Raw genomic sequence first — 13,550 nt, forward strand, 5'->3', positions numbered from 1 at the left:
GAAAGGGCCCTACCACGTTTTCTTAAGTACACCAACTGCTGTCAGATTTCAATGGATCAACTGCTGGGTACATTTGTCTCAAATTAAACCAGTTTCTTATGAGTCCTTACAGATTCCTCCAGAAAATGAACCAAAAAGGGCATCTGGAGAACAGGATAAACAAACAACAGAAACAAGCTCATAGATACAAATGTTGCAGTAAATGACACCCGATGGAGGAATTCAGCCCTCAGACAACTTTGTTTAGAGGAGGGAGAATTTATTAGGCCTGCAGAGCGCATGGAGTTAACAACTCCATGCACATGCTCACTCTAGTTGGATTTATTACAGCTTATATACTTTTATAGTGTCCATGCAAGGGGCATGTGATTCCTTTGAGATTTCACATGTGTCTCCTTATTCAGGATGGGGAGGGGAAGTTTCGGGTTGGGGACTGCAAGAGGAGGAAGAATTTTCAGACCATTAGTCTTATAGGTCATTTGTTTTGCGGAACCCGTGACCTTGGCATTATCGGTACCATTATAGGATTTTTGAACAGAGAGACAGGACTCCTAGGCTATAAGCAGGGAGCAGCACTTATCCAAAGGCTGAGCTCTAATTGCAACATAACAAGCATTTTTACACAATATTGTTATTCTTACACAGCTACAGAGATAAGATCATTAGTTATTTGGCAAGCCATGAATCAACAAATGTGAGATAGAGAGTCCTTGAGGCAGGGGAGGTAGCTATGGGAAAACATGGAAGCTGGAGAGCATAGGGAAGAATGCGAGGAGAGAGCAGTTTTAACCGACTGAGTTGGTCATTTCTGTGCGCCCTTTCCTTTGCGTTTTTTCAGATGCCTTCTCTCCTCTCTCACAAAGAGTCTTTGATGGTTGTTTATGTATTTTGAGATTGCCTAAGGTGACTTTGGGATAAAGCCTTCTATATAGATATATAATAATAATGCCTATGGACATTTGGGTAAAACCCTATGTAGAATTAGCCTTTTACTTCTGAGTGAACCTTAGAAAATTTTTAATACTGTGAATTTTGATTTTTTGCTTTTAGTAAGCAGGTTCCAAATAAACTATTTTGGTTATTGTACTTAATTTAAACCAAATTTTATTTTGCTTAACATGGCCACTGACACATTTATTTGGGGGCAGATATCAGATATATCAGAACCAATGCAGTTAGGCATTATTATTTTGATTACCACTTCTTAAGAACATGTTATAACTATCACTTACCTAAATTCCATGTCCTAAAATTCCAAAATTATGTTCAGCAAAAGATCTTGTTTAGAAACTGTTTTGAGATATAGTCTCCTAGTTTGCTGTTACACTGATGGTCTCCTTTGTCTATCTCAGATGGATAATTCTTTGAGATGCATCTCATGTCCTATCATCTTGTTCTTTTACCTTGTATTTTCAGCTATTACTTTTACTTGGCATTTTTCCAATAATTTCGTATTGTGGATTTCTAACAAAACAAAGACTTCCCTAAGTCCCCTCAAATTTACTAGTCTGGTTATTACCTCGCTTTGACATAAATAAAGAGGTAAAATTTTATGAGTGCCACCAATGCATATTTAAACATTATCCTTTTGCCTTTCATAATCAGAAGTAGCCAGTCTCAATACAATCAATTATTTTAACTAAAGCGGTTATGTGAAAAATGTGGGTAGCAGCGGTTTATGAAAAATGTACAAATAGGTAAACATTATTTGCTCTATTATGATAATGTTCAAAAAGTAGCCCAAAAGTAAGCATGGGGGTAGGGAGAATCCACTGAGAATTGCATTTTTCAGCAGATGGCCCTGCATAGCATTCTCCTAAGTGAGGTGCCTTGCAGCTTCTGTGGCTGAAGTGTAACACTGACACTTTGAATTGTTTTACAGACACATTGGTGGAAAATCGACTGAATTTTTCCATCCCCAAAAGAGGAATATTTGTCCACATAAACAAAGCCTAGGAATAATAAATGACAGTCTGTCTCTTCTGCTGAATCTTAAAACTTGTCAAGAATAAATTCTCTGACCTAAATTCTATGGGTAGAAAGTCAAATCTACTTAAGTCTTCAACAAACTTGAATAAAGTATCCTTTTAGTTGTTACATTAACTAGCATTTTGCTGTATCTTAAAATGGCTTTTGAGAAAAAATGATATTGCAATCTGGTAAACTGAAGTCAGTTATTCAATACTGATTGACTATATCTTCATCCCAAAATGTTCACATTTCTTGCTGCTTGTGGTGTAGAAACTTTTATGTGAGACCACCAACTATATTGGTCTTGTCCAACTCTACTGAATGGGAGGGAGCTTGGAGTATGTCTAGCCATAAAGGGAGAGGAGCAGAAAAATATGAATATACAAAAACTTTTTAGCCTCTAACTTAAATTATGTTCAATTAAATTGACTTTCCTTAGATAGATACATCAGCTAGATTCAGGAGATATCATCTGCCATGCTAGTATTAGTTTAGAATATAGGATTTTAAGATCCTCTAACATTATGCTAAAACATTGCAATAAAATCATGCTATCCACCTCTTCTTTTCAAAAAAAAAAAAGTATTTAGTTCCCACAAATAAATGCTTTGTGAAAGCAGAGACTGAGTGTCTAAATCACTATTGGATCCTAGCACCTTAAAAAACCACCTAGCATATAACAAGCCCTCAGTAAGGGTTTGTTGAACACTAAAGTGATTGGGACAGCTGCAGGAGGAGGGTTGGGCAATGACGGCCTGCAATGCGAAGTACCGGGCTCAGAATGAGGGAGGCCGCTGGAGTCTTGAGAAATCAGTTTGGACAACAAGAAGTAGAGAAGACAGAATAGAAAGAGGATAATAATTCATTGATCTTTGTGAAACTACTTCAGTCAAATTATGACAACTACACTTAGGCTGGGGAAAAAACATGCATGGTTTAATAGGAATACTATTAGAACTGAGTTGTCAAAAGTATTCTTGGTTTTGCAAAAGTCTTCTTATACTGAAACTAATGTAAACTCTAATTTTACTTTGAAGTGAAATTAATAAAAATATTTATTTAAAATAACAAGAACTGTAAGTTCACGTCTCCATGACTAATTCTGAGATCTGGGGTTAGTGCATTCTAAAATCCATACTTAGTGGAGCCAGTGTCCACCTGTGGGATTGAGCTCATTCTATTTTATCAAGATGGGGAGGGTAGCCCGGGGAAACTCAAAAAAAGTTTGTGGCCAGGATAAGAACTGGTTTCAAGAACAGATGCTGTAACTGAAGAGATGAATGGGTATTTTTAAAGCATGATCCATAAACTAGCTTCCCAATAATATAGGAAAGGGGACACCCAGAGTTAAGAACATATCTGATGGCTGTCCTTGACGAAGGACTTTACTGTTCAATCAGTGTAAGAGTCTTAATCTATGGTGAATTGGGATACTATTCTAACTGGAGGCAAATCACTCCAGTTCAGGTCCCTCCCTAAGACACTAATAATGGAAAAGAAAGTCAAATTTTCCTCCAAAGGGCCTTTCAAGTAGATCAGCACTGGGATTGGGGTCTAGAAAGTTTCTTTTGGTTAAAAAAAAAAATCAGTATGTGATATAGCCGAGAGGGAAAGTAAATTGAAGGGTGAGAATCTAAACAAGTGAAGCTAATCTCAGGTTTCTGTTCCAAGGGTAAGGAAGGGCCAAATAATGGGAAAAAATCAAAGGGACACTGGAACTATGTGTGTAGGAAGATCAGAAGAGAGGGATTGTGATAAAGAGATCCAGGCACGAGGTACTTGGCTTGTGAAAAGGCAGAAGGTGAAGCGGTGAGGACATAGGAGATTCACCTATTGGCTATCCCTTAACTCCAGTGCCCACCCTCCACCTCTGGCTTAAATATATCCAGAGAAAACAAGGAAAGAGAAAACTAAAGGAGACTTAAGTTTCCTAATACTTTCTTCTTCTACCTGTACAGCAGTACTGATGAAGTGGAAGTCAGACTCTGCAGTGAGAATAAATACAATATAAAATTCTAAATTGTGCTGATAGGTTTCCGTGGCTGTTTTATTTAATTACTGAGTAATTACAGAGATGTTACTAAAGCTCCCTGTAAAAACTGTAAAAGTATACCCAGGCAAGCAACCTGCTTTGAGAAAAATTTGGGTCGTCTAAAAAGAGAGAAACAAAGTTTCCTTTAAAACTAAAATACCACTAGAGAATAAGCAAAGAACCGAATAAACCTCTAGGTAACAGAGGAGAAGCACATCAAATGGTCAGCAGGGAGCTGAGAACTGAAGAAAGAAAAGAAAAAAAAAAAATTCCCAGGAATTTGAAAACCAGAATTCTAACCCCAGCTCCTCAACTGGCTAAATGCATGCCTTTAGAGAATTTACTTACTTCTCTGAGAGATTTCTCTTTGTGGTTAAATTTAGTCTTGTTTGTTGCTTTTTCATCATCTATTCTATTCTGTGACAGGTGCTGTGTGAGACAATGAGGAAGCAGCAACAACCAAGATCTGGCAGAGGTCTGCAACAAGATTACCTTTAACTAAAGGAAGTAGACATGGTTTTTTTTTTTTTTTTTTTTTTTGAGGGGAAAAAAAAACTCCTTACTTTCTGAATTATAGAATTAGAGAAGTATGTGCAAGATATAGAAATAATCTATGTTTTTATTTGTTCAAAAATATCTGTGTCTCCTGAGTGATCCTGTGTGCTAGACTCTGGAGATCCAAAGATCAATGATATGTGTCCCATCCTTAGACTCTTTCAGCCTCAAGCAGGTGACCGTCATGTAAAGAGAAGTTGAAGCCTCAGTGCAGTATGTTAAGTGCCACAGTAGAGAGAGCTCTGCGCAGGGGTTCATTCAGGCAGGAAACGGTTTATTCATCTGAACAGGCTCTTAAAGGGTCAGAAATTCACCAGGTGTATAAATGTGGAAAGGTGTTGAGGCCATAGCAAAAAAAAAAAATACGAAAATACAATGACAAGAAATTATAAAGAATTTTCCAGAAATAGAGAATACTTGAAATTCCTAAAGTAGAACAAAACAAAAGGTGGTGCTGCAGAAGCAGAGTGCTCGGACTATGACTGCAGTTTAGACTTGGCCCTCGAAGGAAAGAAGAGCGAGTGAAGGTTTGGAACATGTTCCAATTTATATTTCAGCAAACACTTCTGGTGGTAGTGGATAAAAATGCATTATAGGGGTAAATAGAGATGACACTATAAAACCATTAAAATATAAAGATCAAAATAATGACATGGAAACATGTCTACAATAAAGTGTTAAATTTGAAAAGCAAGTTACAGAACAGTATGCACAGTACAGTCTTATTCACATGTGACAAGTTGCTTGCTAAAATGAGCAAGACATTATAACAAGAACAGCTTTTAGGTATTTATTGAGAGCTCACCGCGCTTCAGGCATTGTGCTGAACAGTAGACGAAATATTGCTGTAATCTTGGTTCTACCTCACAGGAAGCAACTGAAACCAGTGTAAATGTGGCCCCATTTCATAACTGCAGAACCAACGCTTTGCCTATACAACTTTCCCAAAGTAAGTGGAAGAGCCTGGAACTGGATCCACAAAGTACCAGGTGTACTTTCTCAACTACCCAACCTGCACCAAGCTGAAATCATAGAAAAGGATATTTTAACAAAATAAACCTATAGCAATTATGGAAAATATATTAATATTTCAGCAGTGAAACATCTGAGCATCCACATTAAGAGAGATAAATACAGACAATTAAAAAGTGCAATATCAGTTCATGATGGGTTTTGTTTCCAAATTAACATTGGGTCAAGCTTAACACCAAATGAGTGGTTGAAACAAACAAACAAACAAAAAACACACAACTTAAGGTTTTACAGAGTATTGTGGATATCACAGTTACAGGTAAATAATTATAAACGTGTAAATTTCAACATTATTATTATTATTGGAACATACATAGAGTTCAAGTTTAAATTTAGCTAAATAAACATATCCTGCAATCTTCCTCCTTTGTACCAGACAGTGAAAATGATCAAGAAGATAGATCTTATTTTCAATAAGTGAACAAATAACTAATGAGCAGAATTTGTATTTTCTGTAAAAATTTAGATTGCTAAAAATTAAAAGGAGAGTAGGAATGGCTTCTAGCTAAGCTTTTAACAGGTTACAAAATAGTTTCAGGTCCTCCATTTCCTTCCTAGACAAATCTGTGTTTCCATGGTTAGAAGGGTAGGAAGCTTGTAGACTGAAATCTTTCCTACTATGCAAGGACTTCTATATGATGCAGGAGAAAGGACAGAGTTCTCTGTCAGTCCACAACTTCTTTAACCTGCCCCTGGAAAAGTGGAACACTTACATATACAGTAAGTGTTAGTGAGAACAAATTTACAAGCCATAGAGTAGCAGAGTCCCCCCAAGCACATATCATCACAGTGCTATAGCCAGGTGGTTGGGGTACAGAATGGCACCACCCTATAATGCCCTACATATTTACAGATTGGGAACATAGGAAACATCTGTGTGTCTATATGATAATAGAGATTCTCTGTTTGAAGAAATGACCTTCTTAGAAAAGAAAACCTCAGCTGATACCAGCCTTGTACTTAACTAATTCAGCCTTGTTGAGCCAGCTTTCTGCTAACTAGAAATGAGGACAGTGAACAGATGAGGAGGGCCATTCAAATTTATCTCTCGTCAGTCCATTGCCAGGTCCTTGGAGTCTCATTAAATGTAATTACTACCTCTACCACTTCTGATTGATGCACAGCACAGTGGTTACTACAACTCTGGGAGAGAGACAAAGTCCCATGGTCTGGGACAGATGAAAGTGACATATCCAGCATCTCAAGGAGCTCAAATAATGAATCATGGCCTAAAACAGTAGCGAAGGCTGTTTGGGGCTATTCATTCCATTTCTATAATAGGAAAAGAGAGAGTTTTGGCTCTAACCAATATGAACTGTCAGATCACCCACCGATGTCAGAGAAAGCACTGTATGATCTATATCCATTTATCTGCTGAGGTTGAGCAGACACAAAAGAGAAAAAAGGAATAGATGCATACTGTACCATAAAAAAATGTAGAAAAATGTTCTGTTCCTTCTCAAATTCTCATAGTTCCCCATCCCCTGAATTCTGGGTACCTCGGGACTCAACCAAGAATGAAGCAGTATGGTCATGTGCAACATGTAAATAACTGAAGATAGCCATTCGAGCTGATTTCATGGAGGTCATCATTGGAGAGAGTGGTATCTTCCAATATGTGTTAGAACTATATTTGGGCGTCCCACTCCTTTCTAGTGGTTGTACATGTTTGATTGGCTTTGTCAGTCCAGATACCTTTTTTAGATGGAGTTGCTTCATGCACATGTACATGTATGCACATGTAGCATAAAGATTGAGTATCTAGTAAATTGTGTGTTTCCATAAAGAGGCCTTTAGTAATCTGATCCTGAATTATAGTTAAGCCATTTGTATTGGACCATTGGTCTGTGTAAAAGTATTCTAGTTTGTCTAGAAATGGTGTGCTCACTAGCCAGGAACACCATTTGAAGTTCAGCCTACTGTGAAAGCATTCAGTGCTGTGGGCAACTGGCAACTCATTATCACTAGGACAATTGGCTCCAGCATTCTATTGGATGTCTCCACCTTAGGGCAAGCTCTTTTCACCTTCAAACCATGCTATCTTTTCAGTTGTTGAGTCTTTTAGACAAGACCCCAGTCTCATAATATAGTAGGCAAAGGCACCATGAGAGTGGCAAGATGACCCCCTGTGTATGAAGTGACTGGTTTTTGAGGCCACCTGTAGCTCATAGTAAGAAGTTTTATTTCATATCACAATGGAACTTTTTGGAGTTTTTCCCACCAGACAAGAATTTAGTTATAGGAGGACTTTTTTCAAGATGAGTATGCTGGGTCAGGTAATCATGACTATTCTGTCTGTGAGGCAACTTGTCTTCCACAGTTTCTCAGCTAAAGGAAGAAATCCTCAAGTATAAAAGCAGAGAGACTGACAATACCAATGAAGCCGTATTGCCAAACATTCCAGTAGACTCTGAGGTGGCCACAAATACTTGTAACTCCATGGGGTCAGAGAATGTAGGAGATTCTGGTGCAGGAACTAATTTACTGTCTCCTGGGTTTCTGGCTATACAGAGTCTCGTTGAAATATGGTATTTGTCTAGTGACTCAGTATAGTTGCTGTAGCAAATTCCCTGGCATGAGACGTACTGTCTATAATTTTCAGAGAGGCCAATCAAGTGCTAGGCCGTTTTTGTTTGTTTGTTTGTTTGTTTGTTTTTAATAATCAGTGGCTAAATGGCCAGCTATTTATTTTTAAGAGGTGATAGAATGTCTCTTCGGGCTACAGCCCAAAGATTTCCCAAGATGGTCACTTGAGAGGAGGATCTTGAGTTTTGTCCTCATTCAATGCCCATTGTTTCTTGATCAATTGTACTTGAGTAGCACATACAGTGTAGGCCTTTTTCTAAGCAAACGTCATTATTACAACAGAATCTCTGAACATCCTCCAATGGTTTACATTATGTAAGATTTGTCCAGCTCACCAACGATGTGTTGCTGGTATGTCATTCCAGGTTAAGGCAAACTAATTTTGATATTTTTGCTAGCGGAGTATAAGCAGAGCACTAGCAGACCAAGCAGAAATGACAGTGGCATACTCAGTATTGTTATGATACTAATACAGTGGTAGTAGCAGTGGTCACTTCCTTGTTCAAATTCCTAGAGTCATTAGTAAAACTCTGGGAAGCAGTGATTTCCACTGGCCAAAAAGAGCTGTTGAACTTGGAGGCAGTGTTGTATACCATCCATGCCTGTATTAAATCTTGTGTGAAAGGACCAAATGTGCTTTATTCTCTTGATCTAAGACATGTCAACTGTGTGATCTTGACAAGATTTACAGGTCATTCTTGGCCATATATTTAACTGACTTTATAGGTGCAAAAGCCAGGGGTCACAGCATATAACCAATCATAAATCCATGCATTCCAGTACACAAAAGAACCATAGAAATTATACACGTGGATAAAAGAATGGCTAGTCCAGACACACAAATACAAAAACACAAAAATAGCAATCATGTAAGTTCTGGTATGTGGAAGGCAGAGGGTACCATGTCCTGTAACTAGTCCTTGTCCCAATTATCCCAACTGTGGTTCAATGGGACACTATACACACACCGTTAGTGTTCCACAATGCAGATATAAAATAGGGTATTTGGGGAAATCCAGCACAGAGATAATAGAGTTCACTCATTCCCCTCTCCAACTCATTTTCTCAGAGCTTAGACTGCATATAGACAGTGTGTATGTGCCAGGGCAATGCTCCATATAGAGAGGCCCTGCTTGTAACATTCTTCCTATTTATAGGGTCATGGAGGCAGAGCACTTCTATGTAACTATGCCAAAGTGGAAGTTCCCTGGACCAGGAAGTGGCCTTATTAAAAAGGGGAAGCTCAGGAGCCCAACAGGTCTTGGTCTGTTCTATTGAGTTACCAAAGTTCTGCTAAGCTAGCTCTGTGCTAACCTACCAGAACAGGGAGGAGACAATCCTCGGGTCACCAGGTTTATCTCTCATCAGGTAGATAATTATCCACTAATTTTCTACCAAATATCTTACTTGATGGTGCAAATTTAGAAATAGTCACAATAAATTCTGGAGCAATGCCAGGAGTTTCACTAGCATCATATTTCAATATCATATTGAAGGTTCTAGCCAACAAGACAACAAAAGTTAAAGTGAAAAAATAAAATATAAAAAGCAACATTGTCATTGTAGACAATATGATTATCTTTATACAAAATTCAAGAGAATCCAGTACCAAACTATTAGAAATTAATGTTACTAGATTCAAGGTTGACATACAAGAACTAATAGAGAGCCTACACACCAGCATAAAGGGCTCATTGGGACGTTTCCCGAACCCCTGCCTAACCCCCAGTTTGGAGGGAGCTTCCACTCCTTTCGAAAACTGTTGAAAGTCAGCAGCTTTAATGTGATCACAGTCTTGTCAGTCCCCATTTGGACTTGCTACCTGATAGAGTTTTGGGCTTCTTCAGCCATCAAGAGGTCCAAGTGCCTTATTGGATGGGAACTTCAGCCTAGTGTTGGCTTCACCTTACCAAGTCAGTCCAGACTTATCCAATAATCTTTTGGGAGAAATGAGCATATGTGTATGTGAGGGCTTTTAATTAGGCAAAAGCTTGTTCAGAGCCAGTCTCTAGAACCCTGCCTCTCTCAGGAGACCAACCTGGTTCCTTATACCTAGTGTCCCAGACCTGCATGACCCACACAAGTACAATAGTCACTTGAGGCAGCCAGAGCCTTCCAGGCCTGGGGCGGAGGTCTCTTTAGAGAGGCTGCTAACCCCTTGGTATCCTCCAGCATGGAGTGAGCCCCTGACCCTTCTCCCAATCAAAAATCATTGTGAGGCAGCAGCTCTAATGCCAGTAAGTCCCCATTCAGACTTGCTGCTCAATTGCATCCCAGGTTTCTCCAGCCATGAAAATGTTCAGGCGTCTCTCATTGGAAAAAAACCTTTGCCAGTTTGCCCAGCCATATAGAATGAAGGCAGTCCAGATTAACCCAGACTGGCCTTCAGGGGAGAAATATGCATGTGTAGGTGACGGCTTTTAATTTGGTAAATACCTTGATTTTCATAAAACGATTTCTTAAGAGCCTGTCCCTGAAAAGACCAGCCTGTTCCTGGAACCCAGTGCCCCCAGAACTGTGTGTACCAGGTATACACAATAAAGCCTTGGGGGCAGCCAGGATTCTCTTGGCCAGGGAAGCTAATGGGATGGTTCTCAGCCCCATGCTGTGTTGCAGGTTTGAGGTACCGAGGTAAGGGATACAAAGGTCGGGCAGTTGAAAGAAAATATGGGGAGCCGTAGGTAATGTGACATAACTCTTTATTCCAGCAAGGGCACAGCCAGCCTCACATGGTGGTGGCGCCTTTATATACACAGGTTAAACGATAGTGGCACACTGCTAGAAGCTCACACATACTTCATGGGAGAAGTGCTGAGTCACTTCCACCTGGAAGCTGCTAAGGACGTTGGCAGGGAGCTTGACTAGAGCCATCTTTCTCTCTCCACGTCCATGCCTAGCCCCCAGTGATGAGGAGTCCCCACCCTCCTAAAAATCTCTGTAAAGGGACAGGTTTAAAGTAGCCATGGCCCAGTCAGTCCCCCAATGGACTTGCTGCTTGATGCAGTCCTAGGCTTCTCTAGCCATCAAAATGTCCAGGTGTCTCTCATTGGAGTTCTGGAACCATACTGGGCCAGCCAGGTCTCACCCTTCTAAGTTTATATTTTCCAACTCTACTTTAAGGGGAGCAATGGGCACATGTATAGATGAGGGCTTTAAATTAGGCAAATGCCTTATTCCCCGTTGAGCCATCTTCTGGGACCCTGCCTCTGTGGACATCAGCCTATTTCTAGTGCTTCCTCCCTGCTTGCATAATAGGTGCTCGAGGTAGCTGGGATCCTCCAGGCATGCAAAGCTCATCAAGGTGGTTTCCACCATCCTGCCTATACCCAGCTGAGAGGGAGCCCCCTACCTCATCTGAAAATCAAATATTATTGTGAGGCAGCAGCTTTACAGTAGCAACAGCCAGTCAATCCCCATTGGGATTGTCTCTGACTGTAGCCATCAAAATATCCAGGTGTCTCTCATTGGGAAGAACCGTGGCAGGGCCTCCCAACTTCTCTCTGGGAAGCCAGTCCAGATTCTCCCAGCTCAGCTTTCGAAGGGAAATGTGCATAAGTATAGGTGAGGGTTCTGTGCTTTGTCTCCCAGACCAGGCCGCTCTTTACACCTTTCTGGTTCCTGGTTCCAGTGCTTCTGGCCTGCATTGTTGGCACATATGCAGAACACACAGGAACAGACATGGGCCCTTTATGTGGCTCTTTGGGGGCGATTCACAACTCCCTACATAGCCCTCAGCATAAAGGGAGCCCCCCACCTCTTTCAGAAATCATTATGAGGTGTCAGCTGTAATGCATCCACAGTCCAATAAATCCCCATTTGGACTGGTAGCCTGCTACGGTCCTCAGCTTCTTCAGTTGTCCACACATCTATATATCTCTCATTGAAGGGAACTTGGCAAGACCTCCCAACCTCACACTGGCAAGGCAGTCCAGATTCTCCCAGCTCAGGCTTCGGGGAGGAAATGTGCATTAGTGTAAATGAGGGCTTTAATTAGGCCTATGCCTTGTTCTGTGAACGAGCCAGCTTCTCTGACCAGTCTTCTCATTAAATGTGCCGGGTTCCTGGTTTTGGCACCTCTGACCTGCATTAACCATGCATATGTAATAGGCACCTAGAACAGAGAATAATCCTTTAGAACTGGGGGCTTGTGTGGGTGATCTCCAACTCTCCATTTAGTTTTTAGTATAAAAGGAGCTACTACTTCTCCTGGAAACAGGTATGAAGCTACATACAGCCTCAGGCAGCATTCCCCATTTGGACTGCTGCTCGAGGAGATCCAGGCTTGCCTAGTCATCAAGACGTCCAGGTTTCTCTCATTGCAGAGAGAATTAGCAAGTTGGCCTGGCTTCACCCTGGCTAGAAAGCCCTGATTCTTCCAACTCAGGCTTCTGGGGGGAAGGGGGGGGTGTATATGTGTAAGAGCTTATAATTAGGCATAAGTGTTGCCTTCCTAAGAGCCGGCTCATGTGACCTGATCTTTATCTACACCTGCCTGCTCCTGGTGCTAGTGCCCCTGACCTGCATCGAATGAGCATGCCCAATAGGCACCTGAGGGGTGGCGGGGGATGGTCCAGTCCCAGGAGGCTCTTCAAAAGGGTTCCTAACCAACTTAATAGCCCCAGCATGAAAAGAGCTATCAAAAAATCTTTGTGAGGAGGCAGCTTTAAAGAGGCCACATTTCACTCAGTTCCCATTTGGACTTTCTGCCTGGTGGAATTCCAGGCTTCCCCAGCCATCAAGATGTCCAGGTGTCTCTCATTGGAGGGAAGTATGGCCAGGCCACCTGACCTTGCCCCAGCCAGGAAATCTAAATACTCTCAATTCAGCCTCCAGGAGGAAAATTTGTATATACATATGGGAGGGCTTTTAATTAAGCATATGCCTTGTCTCCCCAAGAACTAATCCCTGGGACCTGGCCTCTCTGGTCACCAGCCCTGTTAATGGTTCCCAGTGTCCCAGAGCATGCACAATGGGTGCCTGAGACAGCCAGTGGTGCTCTCGGTTTTGATGGTTTCAGAATGGTTCCTAACCCGCTACATAGCCCCAAGTTGGAGGGTTCTTCCATATTTCCTGTAAATATTAGTGAGGTGGCAGCTTTCAAGTGGCCACAGTCCAGTCAGTCTCCATTTGGCTTTGCTGCCTATTGTGGTCCAAAGATTCCTCACCCATGAAGTCCAGATGTCTTTCATGGGAGGGAACCATAGCAGGGCTGAAAAGATTTGCCCTGATAAGGTCATCCCAGCTCATTCTTTAGAAGGGAAATGCACATATTTATAGGTGAGGGCTTTTAATTAAGCATATGCTATATCCCCCTAATAGATAGCTCCTGGGACCTGCCTCTCCCTTCCTCTACACAGTTTTTAGTGCCCAGATC

Source organism: Rousettus aegyptiacus, unplaced genomic scaffold (assembly GCF_014176215.1).
Source record: "Rousettus aegyptiacus isolate mRouAeg1 unplaced genomic scaffold, mRouAeg1.p scaffold_m13_p_5, whole genome shotgun sequence".
In the NCBI taxonomy this organism is placed as follows: domain Eukaryota; kingdom Metazoa; phylum Chordata; class Mammalia; order Chiroptera; family Pteropodidae; genus Rousettus; species Rousettus aegyptiacus.